The 6,727-nt window shown below is 38.7% G+C and overlaps 2 non-coding genes across 2 annotated transcripts; one reads left to right on the top strand and one right to left on the bottom strand.

Moving 5' to 3' along the window:
- The first annotated feature begins 462 nt into the window (after positions 1-462).
- On the top strand, positions 463-569 carry LOC141624890 (small nucleolar RNA R71). Its single transcript, XR_012534694.1, has one exon. It is a non-coding gene; the product is annotated as a small nucleolar RNA R71 (small nucleolar RNA).
- A 5,338-nt stretch (positions 570-5,907) lies between these two features.
- Positions 5,908-6,014, bottom strand: LOC141624079 (small nucleolar RNA R71). The gene has a single exon (XR_012533890.1). It is a non-coding gene; the product is annotated as a small nucleolar RNA R71 (small nucleolar RNA).
- Positions 6,015-6,727: the final 713 nt, after the last annotated feature.

The raw sequence follows: 6,727 nt of genomic DNA, 5'->3' as shown, positions 1-6,727 counted from the left end.
ATCGGCCCTTCACATTTGCTTGAAGAATTAGCAGCTTGCTTAGCCTCTATATTCTCCAATTGCATCACAAAATTCTTTGAGGACTCAACCCCGGCTGCTTCCATATTCGCCACTTGAACCAAAAGTAGTTGGACCATTTCTCTCAACTTCTCGGTCTCATCTGAGTTTTGAACAGGTATTTCTACTTTCTCCTTGGAAGCTTCAGAAATCTCGAGCTTCTCGAGACGGGTAGAAATAGAAGTTATAAGTGTCACAACGGCACTCATTTCATCACTTTGCTTTTGGGACTTTCCACGTGAACTTCCAAACTCAGCTCTATGGACTGCCATCTCCTCAATAGTGTTCCAACCTTTACTTTGACCGGTATTGTTTTGGAACCTTCCATTAGCAGCTGCATCCAGGATGACCTTGTAATCATCATATAGAGCATTATAAAATAGGTTGCAAAGATACCATTGCTGGAAACCATGGTGAGGGACAGCTCGGACCAAACTTTTGAAACGTCCCCATGCTTCACAAAAACCTTCATCAGCTCCTTGCTGGAAACTTGTGATTTTACTTCTCAAGGCGTCAGTCTTTGAAAGTGGGAAGTACTTTTTATAGAAGGCTAATGCTAGAGATGTCCAAATCAGTTATCCACTCATACTACCTATCAAGGTAGCGGTACCAATCTCATGTTGAATCCTTCAAGGAGTATAAGAACATCAACCCCTTTACTTCATCCTGAGTCACCCCAGCTGGTATAGGTATAGAACAGCAATAGTCTGTGAAAATCTCCATATGCTTCAAGGGGTCTCATCTGGTAAACCAGCAAATTGATTTCGCTCCACTAAATCGATATAAGAGGAACGAAATTCAAAGTTAACCGTAGTAGGGGTAGGTAACTGGTGCCCCTTTGGAAGATGGTGTTCCTTTGGCTGTAGATTATCATATATTGTAGCCGTAATTGCCAAAATGAGAGTACTCAAGTCTTCCTCTCAAAAACCTGTCTTCAAACTGTGCAAAAGCAAAACTAGAAGCAAAGGTAAGCAACGGCCTCAAGGAACCAAAATTCCTTGAGACAAGAAAAATAAACTAAAATAAAGCAAACAGAATTACACCGTCGCCCCGGCAACGGCGCCAAAATTTGATACCGTCGTTTAGTACCAAAATTTAATTTATAATTCCAAACTAAAACTATAGCTAGTGATAGTAAGGGTCGAACCACAGAGAGACAAGGTTGATTTTGTTTGCTATTTTTCAGTCAATAAAAGTAACAATTAATTGGGGGGTTTTGAGTTTGGTTGATTAATTGGCTAAATGCTAAAATGAAAATTATCAACAAGATGAAAAGAGGATCGGGAACTTCGGTTTACCATGGCAAAAGTCAGGTCAGTAAGGTAGCAGAGGTCTTATAATACGGTCTCAGGGAATATAAGCTAACCTTTCGATCGATGCTCAATTAACCTTACGGTCTATTTATTCCCTAGAATTTCTCAAAGCCTTCGCTCAAGGGAAATTCCTAATCTAATGATAATACAATTTACTAATCTTTCAATCTAGTAAAAAGGTTTATCAAAAGACAACAAGACCAATACAGAAGAATTCATACTACAAAACAATCCTTATTTCTACCATGGCTCACCTTGTTCCCAATCAAAGAAATTACCTACGCATAAATAAATCTATATTAACTTCAAAATTAATAGTAAAGAACAAATTTGACATAATTGAATCGAACTAAAACAAAAGGGAAGAACTCAATCGCTGAAATTAAATTGATGAAAACAAGAATCGAAATAACAAGGAATTAAGGAAGAAAAGGAATTGCATAAAAGCTTACTAATTGAATTCAAGAACAAAGTATTGAAATCGAAGGTTTCCGTCTGCCAAGCTAGACCTAAAAACTGAGTTCTTCAATAATGAAAAGCATAACCTAAAAGTTGCTGCGTTCTACTGATAAAAAGATACTGAAAGTTAATTACAAGTTGGGCTTTTAAAAGTCTAACACGAAGAAATAGATATCAGCTCGAAAACAGGTCGATCGACCGGTCAGCATGGTCGATCAAATGGTTAATGCGGAACAGTAGCGTCTGATGAGCTTCAGTGGCCGATCGACTTTACAGCATAGTCGATCGACTGGTTGTGCTGTGTAGAAATACTTTTCTTCAAAAACAGCTCCTCACTCCAATCCACGCATCCCGAGGTGAGTGAGTACGACTCTCCTTCTTCTGGGCTTCCTTGAAGTTGCCTCCGGAGGATGAATTAGGCTTGATTTAGCTCACTTCCACTCATTCCTACAATAAATCATAGAAAATGCAAAGTAAACCATTTCAGGAGAAATAGTAGCCTTAAGCTAACAATTATGCATGGAAATACGTGCCAAAACCGCAGATAAAGTGTATAGAATATGCACATATCAGACCATAAGGCCGGATTTGCTAGTTTAACTTTGTTGCAAGATTTTGTGAGTCGGGAAGTCATCCCGACTCAAGTTATAGGACGATTTTGTATATATATATATATATGCGGGTTATGACAGGTTTCCAAGGTATTTGACCTGTAGGTACTCGACAGAGTACCCCATACTCGGTCGAGTAGCTGCAGGTGTGACAGAATTGAGGCATTCTGATCTCAGGGCTACTCGATCGAGTAGCCAAGACACTCGATCGAGTAGCGGGCACTCGATCGAGTACCACTACATACTCGATCGAGTAGCACTGTTACAGGAACTTTTGAGAAATTAAAATTGTTTAATTGTTATATAATTGCATGTTTGATGTTCAACATGGTTATTAATGAGTAGTAACATATTCGGACCGTTCATTTCATATGTTGGAAGACGTGCTTGGTTTTAAAGGCATATTTGCAACGAATAGTAGAGTTGTGATTATTCTAATTGCATTCGTTTTACATCCGTTTTGTCCACAACTTATATTTCACTGAATTCTATATATACAAATTCAAATGATATGCTTATACATGTTTGACGGTGACTAATTGTTCGAATACGGTTGTATATATCTTTATGATTGACTGGTTGTACGAGTAATATGAGTAATGTCAACAATGAATAATATGGTTTGGATCTATGTCACGATGCAAGTAATAGGTAACATATATAGTTATTTGGTGGTGAACTTCGGGGACGAAGTTCCTTTTTGAGGGGAAGAGTAATGTCGCAAAATTAAAAGGCTGATTTTGAAATTATGTTGTTGTTCGTTTATAATCTTTTGTTGTTTATTTACAAAGTTCTCTGTTACTTTGCCCAAATTGATTGTATGAAGTTATAATTGGTTACCTTAGTTGTGAGGTAATTCATGCGTCGAAGTGGAAGTTCATAGTCGTGGTGCCATGTGTCGTAATAAAATCGCGTTGTTGAGTACTTTAGTGGTGCTAAAGTGACATGTTTTGCGTTGATGGTAGTTGCTACGTGTTGTTGGTGGGTGCTAAGTGAGAAGAGTGTATGATGTGACCATAATTGGCGCATATTTAGCCCCCGAATTAGCCTTGTTTCCATGCTTTTTAGTGCATATTTGGGTCATTTCTTATCTTTAGTTCTTTGTTTTGCATATTCTTTGAGATTTTGATCCCTTGGTAGGAAAGGAGTAAGAATCTTGCATTTTCATGGCAAAACGAGACTAAATTGATCGAATTCAATGACCAAGCATCAAGGAGAGACAAGATTAGAAGGCCTTTGTACATATCATAGTAGAAGAGCAATGTTGAGGAAAGATCCTTGAGTCCCCAAGGAAATCCCCAAGGAATTTATGAAGAAAAGGGAAGAAAAGAAGAAGTTACTATCTTTGTCGACAATCCGAGCGGATTGCCAGCAATCCGCCCGTCCAGCCTCTGCACAATCCGAGCGTCCCGTGCCAGAATCCGCTCGGATTCCCCCTCAACAATCCGTCCGGATTCCCCAGAATCCGCTCGGATTCCGTCGCCCAAATCCGGCTGTCCCGACCTTATTCCGCCCGGATTTCTTCACAGCACGGGTTGTCTTCTTCAAGCTACGAAAAGAGAAGCCCTTCTCTCAGAAAATACCGGGTCCTCCTTGCTCAACTTAAAAAGTGTAATTACTAGTTTAGCCCTTAGTTAACCCTAATGCATCCTCCCTAATTTTCACTATAAATACCCCATTAGGCTAATTAGAGGAGCATGTTCTTCTTATCAATAATTAGTGTAGTTAATATCAATCAAATCTCTCTTCAATATTGTAATCAAGTATTAATCAAGTTTTAATCCAAGTTTTAGTTCTTTAATCTCTCTTTTGTTCATCCTTTATTTTGGGTAATTGAATATTATTTGGGTTATTATTAGGAGATTGACAACCTCTCAATCTAGCATTCAAGTACTTCTATTATTCTTGCTTTATTATTGGAATCATTAGTAGGTATAATCTCTTAATCCCTTTTTAATTATTGTTAATTACTTTCATTTATTCATCATGTTTCATATTGTTAGTATGATTGACAACCTTGCTAGCATGATCAACATGATAATGAGTGAGTAGTCTCTTAGCTAGGGTTAATGGGTGATTAGGGGAAACCAACATGGGGAATGATTCATGCTTAAATTAATATGCTTTCATGTTTTATTTGCTTGCTTGTTTTGATCTCAACTCATGCACATGTTATATTTGATGAAATGCTAAGCCTATGAATCCTTGCATTTACTATCATCTCCTATCTTTTCAATGAGACTTGTAAGACATAACCCAACTCGAGTCTCATTAGACCATGCATGTTGTTGAGTAGGGAAGATTAAGTCGACTTGTAAGTGTTGTACAATCTAATCGATTCGGCTCCGGGACCCAAACATTCCTAGGATTGTAAGATATAACCCAACTCAATCCATCACAACAATAATTGCTTGCTTATAATTTGAGAACATGTTTGTATGATCATATCCCATGATTCCCCTATGATCCCATGACACCCTAGTGCTTTTAATCAATTGTTTACACCCCTTTCATTCATCTTGCTTGTTTATTTTCATTGTTATTCTAGTTTAGTAACCTTCTACATCAACCCAATTTGTGACACCCCCTTAGACACCACTAGTTACAATAGAAATCTCATTTCAACTCCCGTCCCTTGGGATCCGACCTTTACTTGCCTCTTTACTAATTGTAGAGTTGCTTGTTAAGCTATAAATTGTGTTTTGATTCGACCGTGACCAATGACCACATCTTAATTTGTGAACACTTAGCGGGATCGCATCAAAAATGGCGCCGTTGCCGGGGACGGTGTTTGTTTAATTTAGATTTCTTTTTATTAGTTGTGTCTTTCTTCACCTTGAGGAAGTAAAACTCCTCAAGGTTTGTTCTAATTTTTTTTGAGTTGTTTGATATTTTGCATGTCTAGAAGGTTACAAAGTGATTTGCTACCTTTTGACCGTGAAATCGAAAGAACCTTGACGAACAATAGGAGACTTGTTAGGAGGAATTTGAGAGGTGTTAGTGAAGTTGTTCAACCCACTAGTGAGTTTGTTAATCCTTTCGCAATAGAAGGAGAAGAAAACCCATTACACAATACCCCACAAAATCCACCTACAATGCCAAAATTCTCGTCACACTCCGTACCCACCGAGGAGAATCTACCAAATGGTACTCCTACACCGCAACATCTCACCGGAAATTTTATTGCCAAGTCCGCCTTCATCCAACTAGTTGAGAGGAGCCAATTCGGGGGAATGCCTAGTGAGGACCCTCATTCTCATATGGAAACCTTTTGCGATTATTGTGATGCTATCTCTCAAACGGGCGTGACTCAAGACCAAATTAGATGGGTCTTATTTCCTTTTTCCTTAATCGGCACCGCAAAGCAATGGTTGAAGGGCCTTGATAAGGCCACCCTTGGAATAGATTCTTGGAAGAAGTTGGCTCTAGCTTTCTACAAAAAATTCTACCCACCGGAAAAGACCAACATGCTAAGAGCTCAAATTACGGGTTTTAAGCAAAGGGATGAAGAGTCTTTGTATGAAGCTTGGGAGCGGTTCAAGGGAATTTGTCGCTCATGTCCTCACCATGGACTTAGCGAATGGTTTTTGGTGCAACAATTTTGGAATGGTTTATATGAAGATTCAAGGAACATTCTCAATATGGGATCAAATGGAATGTTCACCGAAGTTGATGACAATCAAACATGGAACAAGATTGAGGAAATGGCGGTCCATAACTCACAATATAGTAGGCCTCGCAAAGCTACTAGAGGAGGAAAGTATGAAGTGGACTCCATTACTCAATTGGGTGCTCAACTTAGTGCTCACATTGACACAATCAACTTGAAGTTTGAACAAGCTATGGCTAGACTTGAGGAAAACTCAAAATCATCGAAGCATCATGTCAATGCCATGACGGCATCCTCATCAATCCCAAGTGTGATATGTGAGAATTGTGGAACTTTGGGTCATGACCCAAGTGAGTGTAGGGGAACAACCGAACAAGTGAATGCTTTCCAAGCTTACAAGAGTGGTACCCCTTATTCCAATTTTTACAATGAAAACACCAAGTTCCATCAAAATCTCTCATACAAAAGCCAAAATGTTCAAAACCCTCAAACAACATACACTCCACCACCCATGAGAAACCAAAATCAAAGACCCTTTTACAATCAAAACCAAGGTTACCAAAATCAAAATCCATACAATCACCAAAATGACCAAGGCTTTGATGTCCAAAAAGCGGTCCTCCAAATGCAAAAGAATCAACAAGAATTTTTCACCCAAATGCAAAAATATAGCCAAG

Source organism: Silene latifolia, chromosome X, assembly GCF_048544455.1.
Source record: "Silene latifolia isolate original U9 population chromosome X, ASM4854445v1, whole genome shotgun sequence".
In the NCBI taxonomy this organism is placed as follows: Eukaryota; Viridiplantae; Streptophyta; class Magnoliopsida; order Caryophyllales; family Caryophyllaceae; genus Silene; species Silene latifolia.
This window is presented reverse-complemented; position numbering and strand designations above follow the sequence as displayed.